Source organism: Erpetoichthys calabaricus, chromosome 1 (genome assembly GCF_900747795.2).
Source record: "Erpetoichthys calabaricus chromosome 1, fErpCal1.3, whole genome shotgun sequence".
NCBI classification, from domain to species: Eukaryota; Metazoa; Chordata; class Cladistia; order Polypteriformes; family Polypteridae; genus Erpetoichthys; species Erpetoichthys calabaricus.
The window spans coordinates 50,603,184-50,615,712 of record NC_041394.2 but is presented as its reverse complement, the minus strand read 5'-3'; the positions used below and the strand labels follow the sequence as shown (position 1 = coordinate 50,615,712).

Genomic DNA, 12,529 nt, shown 5'->3' with positions numbered 1-12,529 from the left:
TTTTGGGCATTTCCTTGCATTATCACCTGACAGCTGCACATGTATCACTCCAGATGACAACTGTCTCTAACTGCACTAGAACAGAACTACTTTCCTGCAACAGTTACATAACATTTTCTGTTATATTTATTTAAAAATTAGGTAAGGCAGTTATCGAAATAGGAAATGTTCTTTTTTTAAAAAAAAAAGAACATCAGCCTCACTAGAAGTGCTGTGGCCCCCCCCAAACACAACTCCCATTTTGAAAACCACTGTCATAAATCTATTCTTTTGCATGATTTGAAACTAAAATTTAACTGCAAAATGGATGTTTCAGACAAGAAATGTGAATAAGGTATCTTTGATATCCCTACCTCCTGAGATTCAGTCAAGTGCTACTAATCTCCGTGCAGAGGGGGCCAGGTCAGTTTGCATTTCCTTCTCGTCATTTATTCATTTGACAAACCTGCCAGTTCCAATACAGACTCTTTAAGCCCGAGTCTATCCCAGCGCCATCAATCGCAGGATGTGTGTTTAATATTTGTTTCAACAGTTTGCAGAGACCACACTGAATAAACATGGTGGTGTTTTTCATCAAACAGGGAAAGTCCTTCAAACAGTAAATGTCTACTGTGAATTACAACATAATTCAGAAATTCAGTGAATGAATACTATCAGGGATATATGAAGGAAAATAAAATTGTCACACTCTAATGCTTCACTGAGCGCTGCCAGAGGAGGGTTGCATCATCGTGCAGCTGTCAAAGGATAAAGAGATATTCTTATTTCTTCAGGGTAGAAATAGCTGTCATGTTGCTTGGTTTAACAGGCCAAATGTTGTTTCTCAAACCAAACCTTTCTGCTATTCATTTCAGTATAGAAATGACCTGACTTTTGCATTTTGTTGTTTAGAGTCAGCTTTTAACATGAAGTCTCTAACAGAAAGCACAAGTGTTGAAGCACTACCTGACGTTTTTAGCGATTGATTCAGCTATTAAGAAACTACAACTCAGCTCAAGTCTTTTTGTGTTTGCCCTCAGATATCTGTGCTTACTTGATAGTGTATTGACTTTGGCAGTACTTTATAAGTTCGTGCCGGTGCAGAACTTGATGGATTAAGAGCACAAGTGAAGCTGCATATTATTGCTTTTGGAAAAATGCCACACACCTAATGATGGTAAATGAATATTGTTTCTCCAGTTTTATGGGATTAAGTAAAAATAATGAATTAGAAGGTGATTGAACAACAGCCTGCAACATGAGACATACAGCAAATGTTTTATTCATCCAGCTATTCTTCCATTATCTAAACCCACTTTTCATGAGCAGGGCCTTTTGAGAGCCTGGAGTCTATCCCAGCATGCATTGGGCCTCAAAGCAGGAACAGTCCCTGGACAGAGTGCCAGCTCAATGCCCACACTCACACATATCAGGGGCCAATTTAGCATTGCCAGTCCACCTAACCCACATGACTTAGAACTATGGGAGGAAACCTATGTGGACATGGGCACAACATGCAAAGGGGGCACCAAGAACATGAGCTCCAGGCTCCTTGTTGTGATGCAGCATTGATATATAGCAGGGGAGGCGCGATACTTTGGCTACAGGTTTTCATTCCTGCCACTTTCTTCATCAATGACTAATTTTTTAATACTCACCCTTCTGAATTGAGTCTTTTTTCTTAAATAGCAGCCAAACAAACATGACATGTAAAGAGAGCAAATAGATAACCAGCTAAATCAGACTCCCACCAGTTTCATTCCAACCAGTTTCTTAATTAGAAGACAATTATTGATGTTAATTAAACCTGCTATTTAGTTCTGTGGCTTATTGGTGCCATAAGATTTTGAAAACAGTTGATTTTATTTTTTCTAAGAGCTCTGACAGTACATTTTATGGATCAGCATTACTTTCTCCTTTCTTTATTTTCAGATATTGCATGATGGACACAGGTCAGCTGGTCATGTGTTGGCTCATTTTATATCTCTTTATTGTATGACTGCTATTTAAGAATTAAGAAAAAGGAAACAATTAAGGGGTCTAAGTCTAAAATAGCAAGCCAGTTAAGGCAAAAGATGTTAATTAGAAACCAAAACTGGTCACTAAAAGGTTAGAATGAAGAGCTGCAGCCATGGTAGCACTCCAGGATCAGAATCGGACACCCCAGTACACAGACTTCTGTTTCCAGAGTGGCCCAAACTAATCTGCCTGAAGAGGTACTTCTAGTTGGGAGAGGGTGCTGCTGCCTAGCAGGTAATGCTTGGCATCTTCCCATCCTTCGTCTTGCTTTAAGAGACAATACAATTCCCCATTCTTGTGTCTTGAGACCATCTACTGTCCCTACTGACCAGATGATATTTTCAACTTAAAACATCTTTCCTTGATCTCACTATTGATGTAAGTCTAAGAACTTTTGGTTTGCAGTGTAAAACTGTAAAATGGCGCACAGACAACCAGGTGGGCAAGTTGTACTAATAACTTTTTATATGTGAACATCAGGTAGTTTCTTAGAACACAATTCACCAATTCACCAGTACTGTATTCCTGTTTATGACTATAACTCTATTGAGTTCAAAGGACACTTGGGTCCTTCTGAGTGTAGCTCTAGGGCAGCGTTTCTCAACCTTTAAGTATTTGCGACTCGAGTATTCATAACAGTTTTAATCGCGCCCCCCTAACGTTTTTTTGAAAGGAGCCCACTAATAACAATTTGTTCTTTTTTAATTAATGATATATCATAGACGCATATTTTATTATACCTACTTAACTTTTATTGACATTTATCTGTTTTTCTAGTATCAGAATCTAGTTTAAGTTAATTTGTTTTGGTTTCGATAGATGTATTTTTCATATTTTCGATTCTTGTTTTCTTTTTTTCACATCTTCACAACCCCCTAGGGGGTCTGCCCCACAGTTTGAGAACCACTGCTCTAGGGCCAGGCTACTCAACACGCGACCCGCCGGCCACATACGGCCCCCTAAAGCATTTTCTGTGGTCCCCAGGAAGTAAGAAATGTATTAAAGTCTATTAATCATTTTCAAAATTTAAATTCCTGCTCAAAACAAGAACATTCCTTTTTTTCTCCAAAGGGGGTGCACTAGTGTTTCATATGTTTCGTCAGTTCATGCGAAGTTTCTTTCTGTATCACAACGCGAAGTAGACAAAACATCTAGAGAGCTACTGGGGAAAACGATAAGAAAATGGCAAAACACAATGGCCAAACAGCAAACAAGCATAGAACATTTAACAAAGCATGGGAAGAAGAATTCACATTCACTGAAATAAACAAGGGGCGGCACGGTGGTGCAGTGGTAGCGCTGCTGCCTCGCAGTAAGGAGGCCTGGGTTCGCTTCCTGAGTGGAGTTTGCATGTTCTCCCCGTGTCTGCGTGGGTTTCCTTCCCACAGTCCAAAGACATGCAGGTTAGGTGCATTGGCGATCCTAAATTGTCCCTAGTGTGTGCTGTGTGTGTGTGGGCACCCTGCCATGGGCTGGCGCCCTGCCCGGGATTTGTTCCTGCCCTGTGCTGACTGGGATTGGCTCCATCAGACCCATCGTAACCCTGTGTTAGGATATAGCGGGTTGGATAATGGATGGATGGATGAAATAAACAATAAACCTCTATGTGTACTTTGTCAGAGAAGTATAGAGGCATGCGCAAATATCCAGCATCACCACGAAAGCTGAAAATTATATCCCCATCAGACCAATTTAAGAAAGGATAAAATCTGCTCACTTCTAGACGGCCTACATGGCCAGCAAAATTTACTATGATGCAAAGTAAAAGAAAGTGATTCCATTACAGAAGCCTCATATAAAATAGCATGGAACACCGTAAAGAGCCACAGACCTTTTACTGAAGGTGAACTTATTAAAAAATGTTTCTTGGAGTGCAGTGAATCTCTTTTCGCTGATTTTTAAAATAAAGACAATAAATATCATTGGTCAGATATCCAAATTGCAGCTGTCAGATTCTACACTAGCCCAAAGAGTTGAAACGATTTCTGATAATCTTTTTGAAAAGCTTGTAACTGACCTAAGTAACGCAGAACATTTTAGTCTGGCCATTGACGAGTCAATCGATATATCAGACATGGCCCAGGTTATGGTGTGGGTGATCTCGCTGAGGAAATGCTCACACTCCTTCCACTTAAAGGCTGAACAAGAGGGAAGGATGTTTGCTGACAAGAGGGAACATTAATAAGCATCCTGATTGTTTTGCCATTTGTATTTATGGTGGAGCATGGCAGTATTCATGTGTTGCTTACATATTATCCTTATATGCAGGCATTTAAAGAGCAAAGGTAGATGGGGCAATAAAATGTTAATTGATTTAAATTACATTAACGTTTCAAATAGCTTTCATAATTTTTTTAAGATGCATTTTTTCTTTACTCCCATTTTCAGATAAATGTTCTGATTGCAACAAGAGAAGTCTTATGTTAGCTCAACTTTAAATAAAGTGCTAATTTCTACATTTATTATTCTTTTGAAGGATTGTTTATTAAACGTAACCCCAAATGCTAAGAGAATTTGTTTAATAGATTTGCTAGTTTTAAAAAATTCTAACTTAAGACAATTAATGCCAAAAATGTCAGAAAATGTTAACTTGTTTTGCATTGCGTCCCTTTAGTCAGGCTAATTCGCAGTACATGAAGTTGAGTAACACTGCTCTAGGGTATGCAACTATTATGCTGATAACAGGGCAGGACCCGTTCTTTCTTGTCTTTCACACTCTTTCAAGAAGCAAACGGAATATTCACTTTCTGGTCCCCCATTTTAGCTCTTGCCTTTGTGTTGTAAAGCCTAAAGTGACCGGACTGCTGGGTATCCATGTTGCCGTCACTGCACTGTCCTTGTGTCCAGGATTTCCAGTTGGCTGGCTGGCTGTCCATCTCCCTCAGGGCAGTGGGTTACACTCGCTCAGTGCTCTACCTAACTGTTGCTGTATTTAACCCTTCCTCTCCACCGCTTTTCCCACATTTGTCTGCAGTGATAATACACTTAGACTATCTCCTAATTACACTTCTCTGCCTCTGTTTATTTTAAAGGTGGTTTATATCAGATATGAAAAACATGGCTACTCACCTTAATAGGAGATTGCTTATCACAATGCTCTTAATGGCAACAGCTGTTCAAGATCTCATGTGACATTTCATAGCTGATATTAATTTGACCTGAGCTCCTCAAGACAATGTGTTACAAATTTATGAGGAAAAAGTAATACACAATCCACAGAAGCTGGCACTATGCTTTTTGCGTTTAAAAATGTTTGATTGCTACTCATACTTAAGCAGAATTAAACATCACGAGGAGCGTACAGAAGCTTCATGTAAACCAATGATAATTTGTAAGTTTCAAAAATATCTTAAGAGTCACATTTAAAAATGGATTTGGCTCCATCACAAATTCACTCTGAGATTCAGTCCAGTGCCTGTCACCAAGCGTGTGGCACCTCACAAGCCTAACAAACACAATGCCAATGATCTAGTGGTTTGTAAATACTTGTAAATGGTCTGTTTTGGGCATTTTTCTTCATTTTATTTTTCTTTGTGTTATGTTATTTTCAATCACAATTAATATATAAGAAAGGGAATGACACAAAAAATGCATTCCTTTAATTGTGGATAGTGACATCCTGCACGTACAGTAGTGTGATTTTCTACACTGTGCTGTGCTGGGCTGGTAACATCATTTCAAAAGAGGCCCACCGAATCAACAGGCTGATTAAAAGGACATGCTCAGTTATGGGACACACTCTGGACACCCTGTAGGTCATAGCAAAGGAGAGAATTAAAATAAAACTGAGTGCCATTATGAACACTGCTGCACATCCTCTCTCTCTCTGACACACTAACACTGAGGACTTTCAGACAACAAATCATTCAGCAGAAGTGTGTCAAGAAACGCGACTGGGGCTCCTTTATACCAACAGCAATACACATTTTTATTGCCTCATTTTGGTATGCTCTCTTATCTTTAGCCAAGTCAGAAGCTGTTTTTTTTACTTTTTTGTAATTCTTGTATGTATTTGAGGAAACTGTTCTTCTTGTTATTTATATTTAGTATTTTCTGAGCTTCTATGAAAAGTTAAATATGCCCTTTAACTGTCTATCTATATCTTTTATCTCTGCTGTAAAGTACTCTCTATCTATCAGTTATATACAGTACTGCCTTTCAAATCTATCTATCTATCTATCTATCTATCTATCTATCTATCTATCTATCTATCTATCTATCTATCTATCTATCTATCTATCTATCTATCTATCTATCTATCTATCTATCTATCTATCTATCTATCTACATAATTTTATTTTGCATTTTTTATTTTGTTGTAGTATTCTGCCTTTTTGTATATTCACACTTTTTGATATGTATTGTCTTAATTTTCTGCTACTTAGTTTAATACTTTTATCAATTAGCAAAACTATTGGCCTACATGTGTTTGTAACCGGTGAACACACAGCGAAATAGCCTGGAATCCCTGTTGGTAACCCCCCTCCCCAGGCAGACACACGGTCCAGTCCTACCCTCTGAAAATGACCATCTATCTGCCGCAGCCAGGTGTTATGTGGGTGTCCTCTTGCCCTGGTCCAACTGCTCAGGTCCTCAACATGCACCAGGGGTCAATTAAATGACACCAGTTCACCTAACCAGCATGTCTTTGGACTGTGTGAGGAAAATATAGAACCTGCAAGGAACCCACACAGACACTGGGAAATCATGTAAACTCCACATAGGGAGCTCCTAGGTCATGGACTCCTTGTTGTGATGCAGCAGGGCTACCACTGCACCACCATGTAGTATCTCACAATACTTATATACAGATAGATAGATAGATAGATAGATAGATAGATAGATAGATAGATAGATAGATAGATAGATAGATAGATAGATAGATAGATAGATAGATAGATAGATAGATAGATAGATAGATAGATAGATAGATAGATAGATAGATAGATAGATAGATAGATAGATGATACTAAGTATGTGGGAAAGTGTTTCTTTTTATAGAGGCAAATGAAATTGCAAACACACAATTGTAGTGTTCAACAGAGGTGATAGCTAGAAGCTCATCAACAAAGCTTAGAGAAAAGACCATGGTGAATATTATTTATGCATTGTTGAATGTCATGCCACATTTTTATGCAGACTGAAGTACTGGAACATTTGAATCAAATGTAAAGTGTTTATGATCTGAAGTTCTCAAATCAAGATTGTCCATATCAATGACAGCAGTGCAAAATATTTCTTGTGTGCAGAAACGTTAACTTGCTGAAACAATCAAGAATGTCAGAAAACTTCATGCATCGATACAACAAAGATTATCAACACAGAGTATAAGGGTCACCACACAACATCATACCAGAAATGGGACTGAGAAGAGTCAAGAGTTTAGTACTTTCCATGAAAGCACAGGGCTGGGCTTGGGAGGCTGATAGATCAGTAAAAGTAAGACTATTAAAACACAAATAACTTTAAGCACAAGACATTCAAAAGATGCTACTCTAGGAACAGCAATTTCTCTGACTAATATGGTAGACCTATAAAAAACAGTAAGGCAACCAGCCTTTCCAGAGAGATGATATTTATTATATTTACAGTATATGTTGCTGAAGAATACATTTTCAGATTTAACTATTCACTAGGGTGTTGCTAAGTTTAAACCCAGTTTTAAATCCAGAATGACATCATGCAGCAGAACCCTTTAGTTGTTCAGACAGCCTTATTCAGCTGAGCGAGTCTCACATTCAGTGTGTATGTTCATTGTAGGCAGAGTTACATCCCACTGAGGTTGGCACAGTTTAATTGAATTGATTCCTCAGATGCATGAGTAACACCAAATAGAAGGACTTGCAGTGGCATTAGAACAATGTACATTCAAGAAAAGCCTGGTGAAATGATAAATTCAATGAGAGGGTTGAATTCCAAAGATATAAGGCTTCAGTTGAGCAACAGTGGATTATTAATGGCTGAATTTTTAGGAGACATCTCTCTATTACAAAAAAAAATCTTGGAAGGAGACGAGACGTGATTTTCTTGGAGAGACACTTATACATCCCGCAAGAAAGAGATTTAACCACGCCAGGGCCGGAAACAAAGGGCAATGAGTAGATGACAAAGTAGAACGTCGTGAAGAATTCAAAAATGTTGGCGCGGTACACATGCAGAGCAGGTTAGAGATAATGGAAGTACGAAAATTCGAAAGACTCAAAAAAAGGATAGGAAAGATCACATTAGCGCAAACAAACGGAAATTATTACTCAATGAAATAATGGAACAGCGAAAAGAGATCGAATATATTGTTTGGATTTAAACTTTAAGTCGGAGAATGGTAGATCCTCTAATTTATGTTGCCAGCGAGAAATTAATAGATTCCAAAAATGTTGGCGCGGTGTTAGACGTGAAACGGAAACTTTTAACATGAGATTGTTTCATGTCACGCCCTACTTAAAACTATTTTCAGACAAGACCACGGTTATCTAACAACAGTCGTGTGAATGCTTTTGTCAGACACAATTCCTGCACTTTCAGCTGTTATATATTTTATCAGAACAACAATTTTATACATTCTAGATGACAAAGCGAAGAAGAAAGAGCATGGACAAACATTCATTTAAGTTGTTTTATTTATTAGAAAGAAAGAAATGATATTCACTCACAGGAAGTTATACGTTGTGTTGTCACGATGAAAGTCCAAACACAGAATCAAAATTCAATACGATCTTCAAGAAAAGTTAATTCCAAATATTGTTTTTACCAAAGTTTTAAAGTAAAAGTGAAAATAATGCATATGTAACAATTCCCATGAAAATAACAATCTTTTTAAATTGTTTATCCAGTAAGCCAAACCAGGTGGTGGGCGAGTGAAGCTAGTTTTTAAAAATATAAATGGCCCAACTCTTTAAATTCTCAGTGGACTCATTTATTTTAAGTTAATGATTTTTTAACCAGAGGAAACCCACTGTTCATTCTGGATTATTATTTATAATCACCAAAAAGTTTAGGATTTCCTGTGTAATATTCCAATCTGGATTTTAATAGGCAGTGTTATGAATTCCAATCAACCAGAACCAATCGGACCACAACCGATAGATATAACCTGGGATTTATACTTTAGAGGAAGTTTGCAAAAGCCCAGTATTTGTAGGGAACTGCTAAAATTTCTATTACAGCTGAACAATCTACATTTATTATCTATGCTGTAACAACCAATGAGTGCTTTGAGCAGTGAGAAAAGCTCTATATAAATGTAAAGAGTTATTATTATTATTATTAATAATAATAATAATAATAATAATAATAATAATGTTAACTGTTATTCCAACGTAAGTAAAAAAAATTAGCTTGTAGTTTGGGTGAACCAGCATATGAACATCTCAAACCACCACAGTAAAGGCAAACTTCTGCCTTCAGTGTTTCATTTGTTCATTGAGTTAAGTTTGATATGCCACAGGACAGAGCAAACCACAAAAAGGCAAAGGAAACAAGACCAGAAAATAGGTGGGAGTTGAGATGTACACAGCTAGCATGTTTATGTAGGGCCCATATAGGTTTCAGGTGGGTTACATGGGATTTATCTGGGCAGTGGGCTGTGAGTGGACTGTATGAAGGGTTGGATTTGGACCTACAAGGGCAACCCAGGTGGGTATTACTTGGGCTAGCACAGGGGTTGTTAAATGGGCCATCATGTGGGTTGTATTTGTGCAATAAGTGGCTAATACAATAATTTTGTGTTGTGATGGATGGCAGGCGTTTCAGCCTGGCCTGGACATCCCTCATCAGAGGAAAGGAAGAAAAGCAACATGTTCAGGGCACTACATCCCCCAGGACGCTAGATGGCAGCTCCCCTGGATGGAAATGGTTCCTCGGATTCCTGCAGGGCAGCATGGGACATAGAGTCCGTCTCTTCAGCCCTGGTGGGTGCCACCAGGGAGAGCTTGTCGCTACCCGATCTGCGTGCCTACCAGATTTGCGCGCGCAGGCGCATAGCTTAACTATTACGACCCTGCACGATCTGCGTTTCTTTTACTTTGCGACAGGAGTCCCCATCCGATTTGTCTCGCGCACGCGCTCTCTGCTTAATTAAAATTCATTTCACGACGCTGTCCGATTTGTTCTGCGCATGTCCAATGTTTTACGACACATGAGAAAAAAAGTTACCACGGGATTTTAATTTCTTGGTCTGCATTAACAAATAGAACTTTCGCCATTCGAGTGAGAAGGAGAAAGAAGAACGCTGTAGTGTAGAGAATAGGAGCATATTGAATTTTTCTCCTGGCAGAAGAATAATTTTCACTTCTTGAAAAAATGAAGACTTTTCAATTTTACAACGACTTGAAAGAATATCTTTTACGGGAAGAATTTAGCAACAATTTAACGGTCAGAGAGCGAAGTGAAATACGACGTGTGTCCGTGAATTTTATGATTAAAGGTACTGTATGTAATGTTTATTGAATGCTTTTCAATTTTTGAGAATACAGTATATACTGTAATATAATCTAGATATATTTAGGATTATCTGACGTTTTGTTTAATAATTGGAATATTACAAAATTTACCGTTTTAAATAGGCTGGTGATTTCAATGAACGCACATGAATGTTTTGAAATATGCAAAACTTTTAATAAATTGTGTTATTAAAAAAACTGCTCAGGTGGACTTTCCTGTTTACTGATTTATACTTGATTAATGGATTAGTAGGTTTTCTCTTTTTGGGAATATGAAAATCTGACCTGCCTAGATGTATCTCAGATCAGGTGTCTAAATTTTACAATTCTTTTAAAGAGAGAAGTAAATTGGTATCCACTAACGAATGTTAAAATGTGTTTTTTCTTATGCAACTCCCCAACATTAGACCACAATATTTTAGTCTGTGTGTGAATCCTCGCAATCCCAGTAACTGTTGTGTTTTTCTCGTTGTGTGAGTTTCAATAGAAACAAAACCAGGCTGTTTCATTTGCAAAGTAAAGCACACATTCTTAGGGGTATTCTGCTTTGTTACTCGGTAATTGGTGTATGCCTTCACTTATAATGTGATGTGGTCAGATTTCAGTTACATGCAAGCAACTTTTGTATTCTGTTCTTTTTTAATTTTGGATAGTCCATCATCCATGCCCTGGCTGCTCTACAGGGTGTATCAGGACAGGAGGCAGAAGACTTATTTCTTGGTGGCCCAGAATACAGTATCAGGTAAAAGTCAAGTCTAGGAATGTTTGAAGTAAGTGTTGAAATATTTCTTGTTTATTATTTTTATATTTTACTTGCCTTAGTGAAGTGGAAGAATTTAACTGAAAGATAGGGCAGCAATTAAAGAAGGAGGGAATGCTGTGATATCTGTTGGAATAGAAGATGATGCTACTGCCCAGTGCTTCCAGAATCCTTCATTTGAGTCTTGGGTCTGAATCTACTGCGTCACTGCCAAGTATTCTGGGGTAATGTATCTTGTTTTGTTTACATTTTGTTTTTCTTCATATTCCAAGCTCATTTACTTGACCTTAGCTTTAATAAACTGGATGGCTGTCTCCTTCACAATTGATTTTAAAGTACTATACTATTCATTACATAAAAAGCTCTGAACAGTTTAGTCCCTTCCTCTATTTGGTACTGTCTCTCCCCCATCACTCCTCAGTGTAATCTTTAATCCACAACCACTAATTTGCTTATGAAAGAACTGGTGAAGCAGCTTGCACATGTATACCAAAAATATAGAATGCCGGCTATAAATGAAAAACCTTTCAAATACTTTTAAAACTCAATTTTTAAACTTCACCTCTGCTTAATTCCCATTTCTATCAGTTTATGATTTACTTCTGCTTTATGAATGGAACTGCATACACTTTGAAAGATTTACACCAGATAATAACCATTGTTTTTTTTTTTTGCTGTTTTTCTTTTTTTTGTCCAGTGATGCCCTTTGCCATGCACCCTGGTCAAGTCTCGTGCAACTGACTGTGGTGCTGAAGAGAGAAGATTTCTGAAGACCCTATTGAAATGGAGCTGCAATTGGATTAACACCACAACAGTGTGCTTGGTGAGAATGTCCAGAGGGGCCTGGGGGGGGCTGTGACCTTGTGACCTGAGACGTTGTTTTGTCAATCATCCTGACCAACTGGACCTTTATGTGTTCTTCAACAGGGCCATCTGACCAGCAGATATAGTTAAGAAGAAGGACCTTTCAATTTTCCTCTTGTGTACTTTTAAATTGTATATATATTTTTTCGTTTTGATAAAGTTATATATATTTGTTAAGCAGTTTAGCAGTTTGGGCTTTATTAGTATTAAAATATGTTAGAAGTTATCTGTGGAATAATTTTAATAATCAAAATAGCAAAACAATGTAACTTTAAATTTTCTGTGCTCTGGGTAAAATATGTTAAAGCTATCTGGTGATTTTTTTTACTTCTTTGGCTTTTTTTTTATACATTTGACAAATGTTTTTTTTAGGTGCATTGTTCTCACATTGTTCACTTTTGTTGTTCTCATAACATTTATTCAATAAAATTTGCATGAAAAGTGTTTCCTTTTTCATTATTCAGTTATT

The 12,529-nt window shown here is 37.6% G+C and overlaps 1 long non-coding RNA gene across 2 annotated transcripts; it reads left to right on the top strand.

The window, feature by feature from the left end:
• The first annotated feature begins 10,191 nt into the window (after positions 1-10,191).
• LOC127527005 (uncharacterized) lies at positions 10,192-12,006 on the top strand. 2 transcript variants are annotated; one of them, XR_007934361.1, is made up of 4 exons: positions 10,192-10,420; positions 11,090-11,178; positions 11,259-11,420; positions 11,894-12,006. It is a non-coding gene; the product is annotated as an uncharacterized LOC127527005 (long non-coding RNA). The 2 variants fall into 2 exon arrangements; XR_007934360.1 differs by lacking the exon at positions 11,894-12,006 and having other exon boundaries at positions 10,194-10,420; positions 11,259-11,738.
• The last annotated feature ends 523 nt before the right edge of the window (positions 12,007-12,529 follow it).